We start from the raw sequence: 20,129 nt of genomic DNA, 5'->3' as shown, positions 1-20,129 counted from the left end.
AACCATTTATCATGCTCATAGTTCTCGATTAAATCTCGGACTTTGTAATTAAATACTAAATTCCAACTATAATTAATTATCATGCTTCTCTAATTTATTTATCTCGTTTAAACTAATAAATCTAATCCATGCTAATTTCTCATACTTAGCCATTTTATATGCATTTCTCATGCAATTCAAAAAAAACTCAATAACTTACTAATCATGCTCATCTCATAAATACTCAAATAATTCATATAGTCTTACTAACATAGCATTAACTCATATGCATTGCTAGTTCACTTACATGACTTCACATACTCCACATATCTCAACTTAATAAATCATCGAATAGTTAGAAAATTTGTATTTGATGGAAATAAATTCCAAAAATTTAAATACAAATATTTTTAATTATTCTAAACACATTGGCATGCTCAAAATAACTCAATTAAAATTGAGCATCGCTCGTCTCTGGCCTTATGACTCACGGCCTTCATCAAATTTGAACCTTGGTGTTCAAATTAATCTAAGTAAATTATACGTGCAATATTTAATAAATATAAACTCAAATCATTCAATATGTTCCAGAAAATGCCACTTCCTTGAGCAAAACTCACACCTACTGATTTGGCATAAATTTGTTCACCCAATAGTACTTGTGTACATGGTCCCTAAATGTTCCTTATGTTCATCTTCATTCTTGAAGTCATTAAGACAAACTTATCCAGGTGAAGGTAGAATACTCTATCAATGATGCCCATAAATATATCTGGGCATTTGTTAGCCTGAATGGCACAACTACAAACTTGTAGTGGTCATAACCCGTTCTAAAATTTGTCTTGAGTATACTTTCTTGTATGACTTTTAGCTAATGATACTCGATCCTAAAATCGATCTTGGAAAAACACACTTGCATCCTTGAGTTGGTCGAACAATTCATCTACCCTCGGTAAAGGATATTCATTCATGAGTATTAGTTTGTTCCACGCTCTATTGTCTGTGCGCCTTTTTAAAGTACCATACTTCTTCATAACATACAAAATATGCGCTCCTGATGGGAATGCACTAGACATGATCAAACTTAGGTCTAGTCATTTTCTGCAATTGGATCTTTAGGTTCTCCGACTCCTTTGGAGTCATCTTGTTCGATGCTTTTGATACACGTATCGATCTTGGTACTAGGTCGATGGTAAATTCTACTTGTCTATTGGGTGGCAGTCTTGGTAAGTTTTCCGGATAATCATAATGGAACTCACGTATAACTTCTATGTCCTCAACTGTCCTTTCGGTTCTAGCTCCTCCGTTTAGGTATACAAGGAAAGCTTTGTAATGTTTCTTATTTATCACCTTTATGGCTTGTATGTATGAAATAACTGGTATCCGCTCCTTATACTAATCTCGTGAAAACTTAAAGCGTCTATTCCTGGAGGTTTGAAGGAGATTTCCCATTCATTGCATAAATCATAGCATATAGTTCTCAGCTAACCAGTCCATTCTTAGGGTTACATCTACGTTCCATATTGGTATAACATCAAGTTATTCGCTACCACCTTAAGTGATTCTACATTCAATTAAAGGTTCATATAACTACGCGTTACTATCGTTGTCCCTTCTACGGGTGAAAAGTTTTTTCATATCTTGACCACTTTGTTCAGTTTGAATTTGTGTCGGTTGATCCTCGAGCATAACTACCTTAGCGTCTAGAGTTTTGCTGAGCAATTCAAAGTACGTAAACTCATCGTGGTTGGCGAGTGCCATTCTTATCTCATACTTTAGGCCAGGGCGAAACTTCTTCGGGATCTTTTCATTGGTGTCCACCTATTGTGGGGTATAACGGACATGCCACAACAAATGTGGTCATACTAGGTCATAGATATCCTGTTTTGCTTTAGATTGAACATTTTTCGTTTCTCTCCTCCTATCGCAGATATTGAAAAAAAAATATATATGTAATATGTGTCCGTCTTATAGTCTTACTAAGACAAGTTTGCTAACATTCTTGAGTCATTGCTTTTCTTTTGGCCTCCCACCAAAATCTGTAGATCTAGTCAACTGGAACGCAACACATGAAGTCGTTTTTTTTTTTTTTGTGCGGTACAAAAAAAATCAAAGGTTCTCTTCATCGTCTTAATCTAGAGTTTACCCTCAACTGGATTCTTGGTTTCATAGCTATAACAAGCTTTACTCGAGAAAAAGTTCATCCATCTTTTGTAATGGTTCATTTTTATCCCCATCTCGTTTCTAGCTTCTCATCTACCAGACATTCTATTTTTCAAAGAAAAACGATCATCAATACATTCCTTTTCTCATATCACATGCGTAACACTTTTCCATGATTCCATCGTGAAATCAGCATAGACAAAATAACTCAAGTCCTTATTCTCAAACCTTACGGTTTGTACTATAAATTGCTAACAAAATGTATGGTTGATAATAATCATAGGAGAAGAACTAATGTCAACTAATTTTAGACACAAACTGATGGACAGTTAACCAAGCTATAGTTTGGGTGACTTACTAAGTCAATATACTAACACTTCTTAGTCGTATACCTCAAAAGAATCTACTAGGGCAACTCAAAAGTTGTAAAAACTCAAATCTCAAATGATATCAGAATAAAGTGTTGCAGAAAATTTGTTCAAGAGACTCAAATAAATAACCAGAGGGTAGAAAGGAGTAACTACCAGGTCGAACAAAATGACCTAGAGTGAGAACCCATCTGATTTTTAAACTGAAGTTGAAATACAGGGGTTTATAAACCCAAAAGACGTCTACTGAGATTTGGATCATGTGGACTGGCCAGGTCCAACAAAATCACTTCCCAGTTACACGGGAAACATCATCCCGGACTTTGGTAATTATGGGTCTTCTAAATTCTCATCATACTTACATAACAAAACTTAAGTTCGTAACAGTAAGCTAATAGCTCAAACTTAGGATCATTTGTTCTAGACTCATATTCTGAATATTCAACATTCTTTACATAAGTAGACATATTACAACATAGTAATGTAACAGTCAAACCATATTCTTTCTACAACTCATCATGAAACGAAGTCAATTTGATATTCTGTCATGTGTGAACTTTCGAACGTAGAGACTATGCTTAAAACCCTCGTGGTGTAACGTCCATCTTGAAGTTGTCTCATGCCACCTTTCGTTGACTTACTTTCAACGTGGCACGTATCTTTTCAGTATATCTTTGAGTTTCAACGAAACTACAGTCTCCCGAAGGAAACCAAAACACTCGAGGTGTTCAATCATTTTTCTCATTCAACATATCAAGCATCTAGAATATAGGAATATCCTATTGATCCATCAATCTATGTTCTTTTCCAATTATGATCATGTAACTCATAGCAATCTATGTTCCTTGAAAAACGTGTCCATGTCCTTTCATTCGTACAATCGTATCAACATAATATGCACAAATTGTGCCATAAAAAAGGTAAAGCATCAACATATCATTCATAACATGCGTTTCACAATCACATCCTTGCAACTGTTTAAAACCATAACATTTATTAAAAGATTGAAACCACAGTTACCTTTTTCCTGATTGAGCGTGATGCAATGGAGCGTTGAGCGGTGTCATAAGATTCATTTAAGTCAAATGACTCGATCTAGACTTGGCTTTTGAAGGAAAATTTTTGGGCCAGAGCAAACGAACTGCTCTGATACCACTCTGTCACAGCCCGCAATCCCTAAGGATGGTTTAACCGGGGTTATGACTCGGGAAGGGGATTAAGAAGCGGGGAAAGAAAGGGGCATTTACTTAACAATCAAACATTTTACGAAAAGAGACATTTATTATATAACACTAGGATCATAACTGATCACTTGGGCAAAATCAAGACATTCGTTCAGGAAGGCCCGTCGAAGTGGATTACTCAACAAAAGAGTATCATACTTAAAATAAAACATTATCATAATCAGAGTATCTTTCAGCGGAAATACGTGTGAGTTATACATATGAAGATGTATACTCAAGGTTACATTATTGTTCTATGTCAAAAGGTACATCCGCTCAACTCCACTCCATTCCATCACCCTCTCAACCTGCACATTAGGGAAAACAACATGCAGGGCTGAGTAAAAATACTCAGTGAACATATGCCGGAAATATAACATTTTATATCATTTATTGTACTGCCAACAGTAACACACAGGGTTTTACTTGAAGGACCTGTGCTTACTAAACATTTTCTTTCATTTCATAAAGTTGGATGCGCATCCCATTTTCAGTCTATATGATCCATATCTGTTCCTTTCACACGCCGGGAAGGAGGCCTCCTTCCACGGACGCCAAGACCGGTCGCAAGCGACACACAGTCTCCATGAGTGTACACGTTAACCCTTACTAGCAAACCTTCGTCTAGCGTAGGGTCCGAATTCGATTTCCTTTATAGTTGGCGAACCAACACAGATAGGATACATACATAAAACATAAATATTTTTGGCAGACAATCATTTCATAAACATTTACCTTTCCTTTCATAAGAACCATTCATCAATTAATCATTTCCATAAATATTTCATTTCGTAAGAACCATTCATCATTTGAAATAACACAGTTATATCACGTCATTCATTTCATTTCGTATAAGAGGCCTGTATGCAGGGGATCTCTATATACGTGTTTTAAGAAAGCCCACCTTATTCGTTCCCACAACGGGCGTAGAGTTACTTCCCTTTTTAGCTATCACTTCCCGCCTGGACCTTTATTGACGAAGAATCGATAAGTTCGAGAAGAAGTCGTGAAAGACAGGAAGATTGATCTCTAAACTAAACTATCTTCTTTAATGATTTTAGGGTTCTAGCATCCATATTAATCTTGTCTCATTCAAAACCTTAAACTCAAAACATTTTATCACATAACTATCATTTAGGTTCGAACTATTTATTCGAACATCAACATGCGCATTAATCATAACTCGTTCTATTTACGTCATCAAGTCAAATATTCTATCTTTTAACAACAAATCAAACAATATTACATAAACAAATTATGTCATCATAGATCATTCTTTCTCATACTTAAAATAATTTAATCATTTTCAAATAATCCATATTAATAAGTCATTTGAAAAGAATTAATTTAAATAAGAGTTTAACTCAAAATATTTTATTTTAAAGTCCATTTATAAATACTTGAATTAAAGGAACTCTATTTATTTAATTAATTTAAAGGTTAATATATAATTAAATTAATCAAGCTCAATTTAAATTAATAATTAAGAGCTCAAATAATTTAAATGGATATATAAGCCCAAATTAATTAGATAAATTAAGTCCATCATATTTTTCTTTGAATAAGGCCCAAACATTTAAATCTAAGCCCATCAATTAATTAAATAAGGGCCCAAACACTTAACAAAATCGGCCCAAGTCTCGGCCCAACAACAAGTAATAAAATTGGCCCAAGTCTCGGCCCAACAACAAGTAATAAAATTGGCCCAAGTCTCGGCCCAACAACAAGCCCAACAAGCCAACCCTATCCCCTTCTCTTCCTCCCTTCATCAAACGCAAACACACAAACACACACACAAGGAAGCTGCGCCTCTCTCTCCCTCGGACGTCTGCCCGGCGCCGCCGCCTCCGCCGCCGCCGTCGCCGCCGACGAGCGGCGCCCTGCTCTCCCTCGGCATCTCTCGTCTCCCTCTCTTCTCCTCTATCTCTCTCGCTCTCTCGGCCGCTATCGTTCATCTCTCTCTCTCAAGAATGACGGAACAAGGCGGCAGACACCACCACTGCGATGCGCCGCCGCCTGGTCCTCATCTCCGGCCACACGGCCGCCATCTCCATCTCCCTCGTCTCAATCTCTCTCTGGGCCGACGTACGACGTAAAACACCACCGCCTTCCCCTCTTTCGGCCGGTCCAGCAGCCCTAATGACTACCACCGCCGTCGTCCTTGTCTCCCTCCGATTTCCGGCGAAGCCGCAGCCGCCGACAACCCAGGTAAACCCTATCTTCTATCATTTTCCCCTTCTTTCCTTTTTTAAACTTGAAGCTAAAAACCCTCTCTTCTTCCCCTTCTTGGCAGATCGGAACCACGGCAGGTTCACCGCCGCCGCTCCGTCGCCGGCGACGAGCCACCGCGGCTGCCGCCTCCCTCTGATCTCGACTCACACACACACAGCAGGGTCAGCCCCCCCCTTCAAAGGTTTCAAGCCTCAAATTCAGTCGAACACTTAGCACATAGGATTTGAGCAAAAATCAAATACTGTAAATTTCAGTTCATACGTTAATACATGTAAATTTTTCTTTTGGATCATTCTCGTTTGGTGGTTCTCTGATATATTGGATAAAATGGGAATACCTTGAATAGGTGTGGTGGAAGATATTTATTTCTGCAGATTTTGTTTATCACTAAGATTAGAAACGTCAGTTGTGAAAAAAATAAATTGAAAGAGATGAATATCCTCATTCTATTACCTTAACTTGCTGTGTGAAATTGAGACTGCAGAATTTAGAAATGGTGAAGTGGTGAGGTTTGGGTGAAGAATGGTGTAGGTTATAAAAGAAAAATGGGGGTGGTGAGGATCGTGAAAATTCTTCAGCTTTAGTATGAACATGGACTTTCTCTTCAGCTTGATAAGTATGAATATGGACTTTCTTCAGCATGCTTGTGGAATTTTTGTCTCGTAAATCTTGCTGATGAAAATGGTTTGTAGTAGTTGAATATGGTGGTGTGAAAATGGTGAAGTGGTGGGGTTGGCTTTAAAGAAGAAATAATTAAATAAACTTTTGAGCCCAATTCAATAATTATGTAGTCCGAAACTTACGTTAATACATATAAGCCAAATTCCTCATTTGAAGTATAAAATCTAATTGAGCTTGCCATTTAAATAAATTAAATAATCGCATAGGCTCACTTTAACAATCAATTAAAAGATCTATAATTAACACTTCAATGTTAAATAATCGTTAATAAATTAATGGACTCAAAATATATTTTGAGTGTCACTCATTGAAAATAAAATAAAAATAAATCATCATGTATATAAATCATCAAATTCATATAAGTCTGTATTTTATTAATGGATGCCGAACCCTAATTATCATAATAAATCCTTAAATAAGTCATTAGAAGAATTAAATCCTCAATTAAAAGTCGGGTCATTACAAGTAACCAAACTAGAAACGAACTCTAACACTTGAGTTCAAAAACGATTCTAGTCTATTACATATAAGTCCTATGAATTTTGGTATCATCAAAACAAGGGTTAGGATATTCCACAAGGTTCCCAATAATTTCCCCCTTTTTGATGATGCCAAAACCACACAGCAGTTCTAGACAGCAAAAAGACTGAACTCACAGTACAAGTTCTAAACAAGGGGTGAAAACAGTTCCCCTTAACAATAGAACCTAAACAACTTGTAATTAGAGCAAGAACAAAAACAGTTCTAAAAACAGAACTAAAAGAAGACAGAAAAACCATAATTAGAGCCTGGACAAAGAGTCATTGTCTTCAGGTTGAGATCAATAAGAAGTTCATTTCATTAATAAAGACTGATAAGCCATCAGTCGAGGTACAGGGCAAGACTTACATTAGAGTAAAAAGAAAAACAAAAACATCATGGGAAACCCATGGACTCCAGTAGTCTGCTTGGCTGCGCCTTGAACTTCTTGATCTTCATCTTCTGTCTTCATGTTCCGAAGCTTGTTCCACTCTCACTTGTTTTCCGTTGAATTGAGGTCTCGTCTGAAGCATCATCCTTCTGGTGATCCATAGCTATCCCATCTACAGTCAAGAAATAGGGATAGGAGTAACCTTCTCAAAAGGTTGCTCACTGACTCTGACTTTCCCAACTTTCCCCCTTTTTGGCAACATCAAAAAGAGAGATGACCATGGAAGCTGAAATCAAATGAGATTTCAACTCCAATTCTCAAGTTGTGGTGACAACTTGAGAAGAGGAGAAGTCCCGAATATGCAGAAGGAGAAGGATGTCAGGAGTGGGTGGAGAAGGATGAAAAAGAGAGGATGGAGAAGGCGGGGAGACAGAGGAATGGAGAAGAGCAGTGTGAAGGAAAGGAAAGTATGCATAGCATCGTTAGAGATAATCATGAGATGCAACTATACATACAATCCGGAGAGTGAGGAGACAGACGAGGAGAGAAGAATTATAGGAGTGCGAGAGGAGGGGAGAAGAAACGAAGGAAATGCATGGCGAGGCGTTGATGAAAGAAAAGGATCAAAATGCGCCTTGTCATACATGGGAGAGAAGAAGATGTGAAGATGGAGAATCGAATCAGTGGTAGTCGTGAGGACTAGCACTGTCGATTTTGCGCCGGATGGCAATGAGCTTCTGCGCATTGCTGTTGCACCACATGGAGGCTTCACCAAAAGGCGAGAAGCTTCCTGAGAATCAGGTGAAGTCTGTCCATATTTAGACAGGAACTTCCAATCCATGTGCCGGGCATGAGGATGGAAGACGCTCGCTTCGCTGGATACAAGTGAGGGTAGAGCAAACTTTGACGCCGGAGAGACGTTGAGACCCAGTGGAAGGGTCCGGTGAAGACCAAGTGTGTGAGCGTCATTCTTCCACTCCAAGACTTTGCAGTCATAGATTTCTCCTTTAGTCGGAACAATTTTTCTCTGCAACTTTTGAAACAATTGAAACTTTTTCTCACAGTGAAGACTGTGGAGAGTTGTTAGTTGATGCAGAAAAACTGTGAAGACAACATGGTATAAATAGACAAGATGTGAACCATGTAGAAGATGAAAAGATTTTTCGAAAATTGTGCCTAAAATGCAATTGAAGAGAAAATTCGCGTCCGCCGTCACTGCGAGGGACTGCGTCTTCAAAAAGTTGAAAGGCATCATTACATTCTGTCATGTCAATGAGCTTTTCAAGAAATTTTATTGCAGAGGCAAAAAGGTTGGAAGGATTTTTGGCAAAAAGATCAGGACAAGTTCAATCAAAATAGATTTTCACAAAAAAAAATCTTGTCCTTCTCGGATATTCCATTTTCCAACAATTTCCAACAATCAGTTAAAGTTTTTGAAAGAAACTGATCAGTTAGAGAAAAGGTTTTTGAACTAAAAACTTAAAACTCTTAACTGAAATAACTGATTTTGAAATGTAAGCATTTAAAATACTTACTGATCAACTGAACATCGTAGTCAGTTGATACCCCTTGATCCTGGTTGTTTCATCAGGATAACTTCTTCTTCAGATGAGCATTCGGACTTCATTGCTTTCCACGTCGGCGATTGTAGAAACAGCAGTTGGTTGACCACCAATCAGCATGACTGTTTGAGAGAATCTTCAAACACAGCATCACTCTTCAGGGTTGATGAGGCCGATCTTTGCACAAAGATCATTGAACCTCTCTTCTGGAAGAGCCTTGGTCAGCAGGTCCGCTCTCTGAATAGCAGTGGGAATCTATTCCACAGAGACATTCTTCTTTTCGACATGATCACGAATGAAGTGATGTCGAATCTCAATATGCTTTACTCTGGTGTGGTGAACTGGATTCTGGGAGATTGGAATAGCACTGGAGCTGTCGCAATAGATAGGAACTTCCTTTTCGTCGATCCCATAGTCCTTTAGTTGATAGACTAACCACAGGATTTGTGAGCAGCAGCTTCCGGCAGCAACATATTCAGCTTTAGTTGTAGAGGTGGCGACTGAAGTCTGCTTCTTTGAAAACCAAGAGATGAGCTTGTTGCCTAGGAATTGACATGTTCCGAAGGTTGATTTGCGATCAAGCTTGCATCCACCGAAGTCTGAATCTGAATATCCAGTGAGCTTGATGTCGCCGTCTGCTGGATACCACAATCCTAAATTGGGCGTGCCTTTGAGATATCTCAGAATCCGCTTAGCTGCATCCAAATGAGCTTCATTAGGATCTGATTGATATCTTGCACATACCCCAACTGCAAATGCGATATCTGGTCTGCTCGCAGTCAAATACAGCAAAGATCCAATGATTTCTCTGTACTTCTTCGAAGAGACAGAGCTTCCTTCTGAACCTGGATCAACTTTCCAGTTTGTGTTCATTGGGATCTTGACTGACTTCATGTGCTGAATACCGAACTTAGCTATCAGCTCCTTGGCATACTTGGACTGGCTGATCAGTATTCCTTCATTGGTCTGCTTGACTTGCAATCCGAGAAAGAAATTCATTTCTCCCATCATGGACATTTGAAACTTGTTGGTCATGATGTCAGCAAACTTCTTGCACATGCGTTCGGATTTGGATCCGAAGATTATGTCATCGACATAAATTTGAACAAGCAAGAGATCTTCTCCTTCTTTGAGAGTGAACAGAGTTCTGTCCACAGCTCCCTTTTTGAAGCCTTGTTCAACCAGATACTCCGAGAGAGTATCATACCACGCTCTTGGTGCTTGCTTCAACCCATAGAGCGCTTTCTTCAGCTTGTACACCTTTTCTGGTCCAGCAACCTCAAACCCTGGAGGTTGTTCTTCATAGACCTCATCTGTGAGCACTCCATTGAGAAATGCACACTTGACATCCATTTGGTGTACTTTGAAACCTTTATGAGCTGCGAAGGCTAAGAAGAGTCTGACTGCTTCCAATCTGGCATCTGGGGCGAATGTCTCGTCGTAGTCGATTCCTTCTTCTTGACTGTATCCTTTAGCCACTAGCCTTGCTTTGTTTCTCACAACGTTTCCTTCTTCGTCTTCCTTGTTCTTGAAAATCCATTTCAAGCCAATCACCTTTGCATCGTCTGGTCGATCTACAAGCTCCCAAACTAAATTCCGGTTGAATTCATTGAGTTTTTCTAGCATTGCGATGACCCACTGAGTAGACTTCAGAGCTTCTTCAATATCCTTGGGCTCTGTAGTTGATAAGAAACAGCTGAAATTCTTATCTTCGTTGATGCAGTTCTGATTGATGTCGAAGACGAGGTTTCACATTGATCTCCGAGTCTTGACGCCATCTGATGGTTCTCCAATGATGTTCTCCTTTGAGTGGAGTTCAAACCATCTTCGATACTTCTTGATCTCTTCTGGAGATGGTGGGGCTTCTTCGATCAGAATGGTTCTGAGGTGTTGAGCACCTTCTGGAGCAGGGGAGAGTTGAGCTGGGGCGGCTTCTGCGCGTTCAACTCGAATTTCAGCAACTGGAGTTCCCCTTTGACTGATGCCATCTGCATTGGCTCTAGTCTGAACTTCAGACCTTTGGTTGATCTTCTGATACTGAAGCATCTCAGAATCTTCATCTTTGCCAGGTCCCCACACCAAGACAGTAGAGGGCTCGATGTTGTGGATTTCAGCTTTGGAACCTTCAGCGATCTGAATACACTTTTCAGCTTCTTGTTCCCTGAAACCATCTGTAGACTCATCAAAGATCACATGAGGTGTTTCTTCAACACAAAGAGTTTGAGTATTAAACACTCGATAGGCTTTGCTTGAACGTTCTGTTCCAGAGTATCCAAGGAAGACTCCTGGATCAGCCTTGCTATCGAAAGTGTTCAACCTCTTCTTATCATTGTTGTGTATGAAACACTTAGAACCAAAAGCATGAAAGTAGGCAATTGATGGCTTTCTGTTCTTCCGTAACTCGTATGGAGTTCTTCTATGTCTCTGAGTGAGGAAGGAGCGATTCTGCGTGTAGCATGCGTTGTTGACTGCTTCGGCCCAAAACTTCAAGGGGAGTTTTGAATCGGCTAGCATCGTCCTTGCTGCTTCCTTTAGAGACCGGTTTCTTCTTTCTGCAACTCCGTTCTGCTGTGGAGTTCTTGCTGCAGAAGTTTGATGACTGATTCCTTGTTCATCACAATACTTATGAATGACAGTATTGAGGAACTCAGTCCCACGATCTGATCTGATGCTGATGATGTTGACTTCCTTTTCAACGCTCAGTCTTCTCAGCAGCTTTGGCAGTTCCTCCAGTGTCTCTTTCTTCTTGAAGAGAAAGATAACCCAAGTATATCGTGAATAATCATCCACAACTACTAGGGTGTACTTCCTACCATTGTAGCTTCTTGGAGTGATCGGGCCAAACAGATCCATGTGAAGTAGAGACTCTCTTGTCTGAATCCTTTCAGAACCACCTTCTTTTGATTGTTTCTAACAGTGAATTCATCCTTCTTGATCTTCACTGTGAAACCACTGTCACAAAATTGACTCACAGACAACATATTATGTTTAAGACCAGAAACAAAGCTAACATTACTGATACTGGCGTTACCCATGTTGAGCACATCGTAGCCTTTTGTTTCTCCGATTGAGTTGTCTTCGAATGCAACTTTGGATCCAGCTTTCTCAACATACTGAGATAGATATTCTTTGTAGCCCGTCATGTGCTTCGAACAGCCACTGTCCAGATACCACGTTCTGATTGAAGCTTTGGCCTCTTCCTTCTTTTTATGTTTCCTAACATTGACCTGCAAGGAAGAGTTGCTTCAGGCACCCAATCAAGCTTTGGGTCCTTCGATGTTAGCTCGAGTTCCCTTTGGAACCCATATCTGCTTCAGAATTGGTCTAGCTGATCTCTTGCGCTTTGTTGAATGTCTGATTGACGTCGTTGGCGCTTCAGGTGGCACATGAGCATTCTTCTGTTGAGAAATCCCTTTGAAGGCCTCACTCCTGTAGCAGTTCTGTCTGATGAGTGGTTGAGGTCTTCTTTGCTCGGCGAAGTATCTTTCCTGAGATACTCGAGTCTTTGCAGACTTTTGGAGACTTGGCTGATGTCCAGTAGCTTGTTGTCGTGAGTGGCTCTTGGCTCGTCTGGACTCAGCATTGCTTGGTCTCCATTGATGTTGTTCCTTCTGAAACTGAACTGAGGATGTCAGTTTCTGACTGATGTGGCTTTTCTTCCCCCTGGATTGATGAGGAAGATTCTTATTGGCTTCTGATGTTCCTTCCCTGATCTTTGACTGAAATCTTCTTTCCAGCCTTCTTAGTAGAATGATCTGGTTGGGGGCCTCCTTAGCTCGTCTGTAGCTTCGCGGATGTGGAATATTTGATCTAGCCATCAGTCTACGCTTGCGAACTTCATCCATATCATGATCTCTTGATTCTTCTGAGGTTGTGATTTCAGAAGAATCGTCCTTTGAGATGATCATGATATCCTTTCCTTTGTCAGCTGCAACCTTTCCTCCGATGCTGTTGACCAGTCCTTTCGATGGAAAGTTGCTCATCATGGGAGACTGCATCATGCAGTTCTTGACTGTTTCTTCCAGCTTGTGATTGAGCCTCTTGATTTCATGAGATGCTCTCTCACATTCTGAATTGGAGATTCTGAGCTCTTCTTCCAGTCAGTTGTTCTCCATGATTAGCTGATCAAGACAAGTTTCATCCGAAAAGTAGATGATTGTCTGATTCTTAGCTCGTTCATCATTGATCTCCTTGTCCATTTTTTGATTCTGCTTGAGGAGATCTTCGAACATTTTTCTCAACTGACAGTGATCATTCATGAGTTGATCAAACTCGTTAGTTTCATCGGATGAGCTACCTCCAGATTCTGAGTGGTCTCCTGAAAGCATCAGGAAGTTATCAGTATAAGGAGTTTTTGAGTGAGAGTTTACCTCTGAGCCATTCATTCCATTGTCGTAGCTGTTGTCAGCCACGCTTTCTGATTCATTGGCCATCAGGGCTCGGCTCTCATCATCTGAGCTGGAACTGTCGAATTCGGATGATTCTGATGTGTCTTTGGAAGAGTCAGCATCGTCAACAACCATCGTTTTCTTCTTCGAAAAGCTACGATCTTTCTTAGCTTTCAGTTCTCTGCGCTCAGCTGGAGTCAGATCAGGGCATTCATGTCGAAAGTGCCCTTTCTTTCTACATCCATAGCATTCCATATCTTTGATGTCGTAAGCAGCTGACTTCCTTTCTCCGCTTCGATCTGTGGAATGTCTGGAGTTCCCTTCTCTTTCTTTTCCTTTGTAGTGCTGCTTGTGGAACCTTCTGTACTTCCGGAACTTGGACTCCATCTTGTTGAATCTTTCAGTCAACAAAGAATATTGACTGAAGAAGTCCTCTGGGTTGAGTTCCGTTGGCTCCTTGATCTGCTTCTTGCCTTCTCTTGTTGAGGCCTTCAGTGCAACTCCTCTGGGTTGAGTTCCGTTGGCTCCTTGATCTGCTTCTGGCTTATGCTGATGAGCGACTGAGTAGATCTGCCATTCTCCACGTGGCAGTGCTCGAAGAATCTTCAGGTTGATTTCTCGTTGAGTGTATTTATCTTTGGAAATAGATTGAACTTCATTCAAGATAAGATTGAATCTTTGTTCCATTTCCTCGACAGATTCATTCTTGAGCATGAGGAAGGAGTCGAACTTCTGGCAAGCTATGGATAGCTTATTCTCCTTGATTTTCTCAGAACCTACGCACATCCTTTCCAGAATGTCCCACATCTCCTTTGCTGTTCCGCACTTGATGATCTTCATGACATGCTTGCCGGGAACGGTGTCGGAGATGATGCTTTTGGCGAGGTTGTCTAACTCATCTTGCTTCCTTTATTCTGTGGTGAAGTCTGCCTTTGACTTGGGCTGGACATCATCATAAGGATCCTATCGGAGATCAGCAAGAACCCTTTTGATAGTTTCGGTGATGGTGATCGGTCCGCTGGTGATGACTTCCCACATTCGGCAATGTTGGGCGGTGAGGAAGCTTTCAAGCCGAAACTTCCATATGTCGTATTTTTCAATACTAAACATAGGTAGAGAGGATAATCTGTTGTGGTTAGTCTCCATCAAAAAAGAGAGAACAGATAACAGCAGATAGAGCAAAAAGCAAGCACAAAAAGAAAGAGTAAAACTTTTTCGAGACCTTTAAGAAAAATGATCTAATTCAAATAGAACCTAGTCAGATGCAGATAGTTCTTGCGAACAACCTGCTCTGATACCAATTGTTAGGTCCGGGGGGTCTCGAATAGGTGTATGGGGGGAGGAATATACCTATAGGCTATTTTTACAACAATCTACTGACCTCAATCAGAGGAATCTCAGTCAGAGATTAAAATGAAACTTTACACGCAAACAAGGACTCCTATTTTACTGAAATCAATTTTGACCAACAAGGTTGACGACTGATACTGAACGCTCTTCAGTAATGAGTTATCAGTTAAGTTGCTGGAACTTAACTGATTCAAGTAAGGGGTTCAGTCGTGTTTGCTAAGATAGAGATGATATCACTCTTCCTTACTATCAGAGGATAGTTCAGTCAGATTGATATCATACGCAGCGGAAATTAAACTTAGTTTCAAAATAGCCTCGGTGGAGCAGATAGTTGGATTAAGGTTTCTCTTTGCTGTTAGTCAGTATTCAGTTTTATCAATAGAAATAGCACAAGTAAGAATGTAAAACTGAAAGCTGTAAATAACACAGAGACTTTTACGTGGTTCGGAAAAACCCTTTCCTATATCCACGGCTGGTTGATCAGACCAACAATCCACTCCGCAAGTGCTTCACTGGTGCACTGCAAACCGTACCCGTGTGCTTGCCTGGTGCACACAACCGTAAACTGAAGATAACCCCTCTTCAGCACCCACACACCTCGCGTAGGATTTTCCTACTAAGCACACCTCGTGCTCAGACTTTTCACTCAGAGTTCAGAGTACCTTCCTGAACTCCGAATCACTCAAACACTCTTATGGGGGAGAGGTTTAAACGAGTGCCAACTATACTTACAAAGAACAAGTTCTTTGAAGCAAGTTTGACCTTTGGCTTCTGGGTAAACAGATATATGCCTAGGGTCTAAGAGAATGTATGTAATCAGCAGTGACTGATTTTGGCTTTGGAATTCTCTTCTTCGATTCAAGCTTTGGGGCGGTTAAGCTTTAGGCTGAGTAGCAATTTCGGCAGAGCTTCAGCTTATGTCGTTGAATCGGTGAAGATTGAAGTGATCCTCGAGCGCTATTTGTAGGAGAACTCTTGAATGAAACCGTTGGCGTAAATCGTCCTCAAGATTTCTTCCGTTGGAGAGCAATTCGAATTTGGGCTGAGGCTTCAATCTTCGAGGTTCCTTGTCTGTGTGGAAACGGCTCTCTTTGATGGACAGGAGATGTGGCATCTCTGAAAAGTAACCACCAGATAGGAATGACCTCTGCAGAGATAAGATATTCTGAGATCTCTGCATTTAATGCGGTTGTACTTGTGCGTATGTGGCTTCCTCTGAACGTTGGAAGATCAGTCCTGGGAGGAATGTTCAACTGATACTTGACTTTAGTATCAGTCCTTTGCGCGCATTAAATAATCAGTCTTCAACTGGTTTTTCAACTGATACTTCAGTTGGTAACTGCAGTCTTCAGTCTTCAGTCTTCAGTCTTCGTTCTTCAGTCTTCAGTCTTCGACACCGCAACTAAACTAGAAACGAACTCTAACACTTGAGTTCAAAAATGATTCTAGTCTATTACATATAAGTCCTATGAATTTTGGTATCATCAAAACAAGGGTTAGGATATTCCACAAGGTTCCCAACAGAGTTACTTGCATGACCGAGAGATGTATGTTGATTGTAAAGTTTTGAATTGACTTTGTGAATGTTTGGATGGAAATGAACTTTGTTGAAATCAATCTCTTCCTAGGATTCATATAGATTTTGCTTGAGGACAAGCAAAAGGCTAAGTGTGGGGGAGTTGATTTATGCTTAATTTACTCTATTTTTAAGGGTTTGTTTGTGCGTGTTTTAAGATAATCTTCTGGAAATTGGTGCGTTTTATGGTGTATTTTATGCTTTATAGGAGATTTAGGCTTTCGAGATGGAAGAATGCAGTTTTGAAGAATTTTGGATGAATTTGGCGTTTTCTAGGTGTTCTGGTCTCCAGAGCAGAGGAACCGACATCTCCTGAGCAGAGAAATCACCATTCCTCTGGAGTCAGAGAAATCGAAGACCAGAGCAGCGACATCAAGTCTCCAGTGCAGCGGAATCAATCGCCAGAGAAATCACCATTTCTCTGGAGCCAGAGAAATCACCATTTCTCTGGAGTCAGCGAAATCAAGAAGCCAGTGTAGCGAAGTCATCACCATAGGAGTCAATAGTCAAAGCAGCCAAGTGAGAGTCAGAGCAGATAAATAAGTCAGAGCAGAGGGGAGAAAGTCCATTACAGCGGAATCGAGAAGCCAGAGAAATCACCGTTCCTCTGGCGATAGCAGAGAAATCATCCATTCCTCTGGCGTGACCCGTTTCTCTGACGACATCCGTTCCTCTGGCGAGAGCTGCGAATTCGGCATGAGTAGGAGTATTTTTCGGAGCGCGCATCCAGCTGGAGAGTTGCCTTATTTTACACGATTCTATTACCTTTAGAATTCTACTTTGCATGGCAACTTCCATGGTGATCCGAAGGAAATCTGAAAACTATAAATAGGTCCTCTTTTGACCTATTCAAGAACACCAAACCCGAACTTTCATATTTTCAGTTTTATAGCTTTAGAATTTTATTGCTTTTCTAGTTTTCAAGGCTTGGATCAAGATTGAAGATTCAAGCTGCTACAATCGTTTTTATTCGGTTTTTATACAATTTGTTTTTATAATTGCTTTCTTCTTAATTATGTTTAAGTTTTATTTCAACATGTCTGGCTAGTTTCCTTTAGCTGATTCTAGGGTTTGTAAATAGTTGATTGAATTTATGTGATTTATTTGTTAATACCTTTGTGCCTTCCAGTTTATGATTCATAATTCTTGGTGCTTAATTTCTTGTGAATTATCTGATCAATAGTTTGCATGTTTAGCTATTCGGTTTGAGACCTAGCGGAGATAACTGTTTAGCGGATTCAGGAATGTATGATATGATTTTAACCTTGAGACCTAACGGAGATAGGTGGATCATAGGGAGCTATTCTTAGGAACTATTGGGAGTTAGTAGATTTTCTTGAGACCTAACGGAGATAGAGAATTTACTAATCTACGATCGTTGCTGCTCTAGCGAGAGTAATTGATTAATTAAGTGATCTCTCATCATAACTGGATTAAATTGGTACATATGATTAATAGATTAATTGCGTAGATTTAGTTAATGAATTTACTACCCTAGGATCAGTTTTCTTTTATATTTGATATTTCCTACGTGATTTTAATTATTGTTATATTTACTTTTTAGTTTAAGTAAATCAATCTCTACTTTCGTTTGCTTGTCTACTGTTTTAGTCTGTTTAGGAGATAGCTAAAGTAGTTTCGTTGTGTCAGTCCCTGTGGATACGATACTTGGTTACCAATTTGTGCTACAATTGCACCGTGTTAGTTGCGGTAATTTGTTGCTAATAATTTAGTGATCAACGCATCTAATCTCCGCCTCCTTCGATTTCAGCCATGGCAGATCTGATCTGATCTGTGTGCTGCACGTATGGCACTTATGACACTATTAGTGCCATAAGTGCACACTTCCCCCTAGGGTTTAGATATTTCATTTAGGGTTTAGATTATCCATTTGGGATTTAGATGTTCCATTTAGGGTTTAGATTATCCATTTAGGGTTTAGATGTTCCATTTAGGGTTTAAATGAAGTTATTGTTGTTGTTTCTGTATTTGTGCTGCACGTATGGCACTTATGGCACTAATAGTGCCATAAGTGCCAACGGAAATCCAAAATAAAATCAAAGTAAAATCTTGGCACTTATGGCACTAATAGTGCCATAAGTGCCTAACCCGACCCGGCACGCGACCCGCGTGCCTGATCCTACCCGGTCCGCCCCATTAAGGGTAAAAACGTCCAAATCAATAAAAATGGCCAAATTTTGTGTTTTTTCAATGTGTGGCCATAAATTGTGTTTTATGCTTCATTATGGCTACTTCAAAATTTTACTCTAATAATAATGTGGAATGCTAATTTTTATTATCAAATCATTTTAAATTATTTAATAACTATAATTATCATTATATTTTATATAAAATTAAAAATTTATGTTTTTAGCTTCGAATTTTTATTGAGTAATTGATACGAATTATTTTATTTTATTTTTAAGACATATTTTGCATTTGCTTATATTTTTATGTTATTTAATTATATGTAATTTAATGTTGATTCTCGTCGCGAATCGCACAGACGCACGTACTAGTAGTGGAATAAAATTGGGCTTCTCTGTTATCATGGATCATCTTGTTAAATAGTATGACTACCAAACGCCCTATATAAAGTAAGATTATTTAACTATCTAGCCTTATTTAGGCTACCAAACACAACCTACCAAAGATCTAAATAGATAAATAATCTCAACTTTTCTTTAATATTTATCTTGATTTTATCGCAAATTCTCCTGTGCGACGGTCGCACAGGAGTGCGACGGGTTGACCCGGCCCAAACCCGCCCTCCTGACCCGGAACCCGCCCAAACCCGGAACCCGCCCAAACTCCTAATTATTACATTTGTGCATAACAATTGTTACTTTTCATAAACATAATATATACATTTGTTCATATAAATGTATATTGATATGTATAATGTTTTATATTGAATGAAGGTAAATATTTATATTAATATAAGTATACATTTGTGCGACCAAATGTATATCTTATGCTTAGGGTTTAGTTTTCACCTATTAGGGTTTAGTGTTCACGCTTAGGGTTTAGTTTACAGGGTTTAGGGTTTAGTTTATAGAATTTAGGGTTTAGAAAATATAATACTGTATATTAAATGAAGGAAAATACCTATATTTATATAAGTATACATTTGTGCGAACAAATGTATATATCATGCTTATTAAAAGTAACAATTGTTATACACAAATGTAATAATTAGGAGTTTGGGCGGGTTCCGAGTTTGGGCGGGTTCCGGGTCAGGAGGGCGGGTTTGGGCCGGGTCAACCCGTCGCACTCCTGTGCGACCGTCGCACAGGAGACCAGCCCTGATTTTATTAATCATATAATTTTCAAACACGGATACTAAACATGCACCAAGTATATTTGGTTATTAGGCTTAACTCATTCAAAGCTAGGGTCTTAGTGTTAAATAAGATTTAACTTTGAATATATTGTGCTAATAGGTGAGCCACGTCAATTTTTTGGAATTATTAAATAAACTGAGGATACAGTTTATACATAATTAATAATAAAATAATTATTAAAAACTATAAAATTTGACATTGCAAAAAAAATATGCAATTAAATTTATTAGATTAATCATAAAAGATCCTCAAATGTGCGCCAAAATAATAGTGTTTCACTATTTATTTCATATTTAAGTTTCGAACGTGTTACAATAGCAATCTTTAGGCATTAATAGCACACTTATCATACA

Source organism: Salvia miltiorrhiza, chromosome 3, assembly GCF_028751815.1.
Source record: "Salvia miltiorrhiza cultivar Shanhuang (shh) chromosome 3, IMPLAD_Smil_shh, whole genome shotgun sequence".
Lineage (NCBI taxonomy): Eukaryota > Viridiplantae > Streptophyta > Magnoliopsida > Lamiales > Lamiaceae > Salvia > Salvia miltiorrhiza.
Note: the sequence above shows the minus strand (reverse complement) of the source record.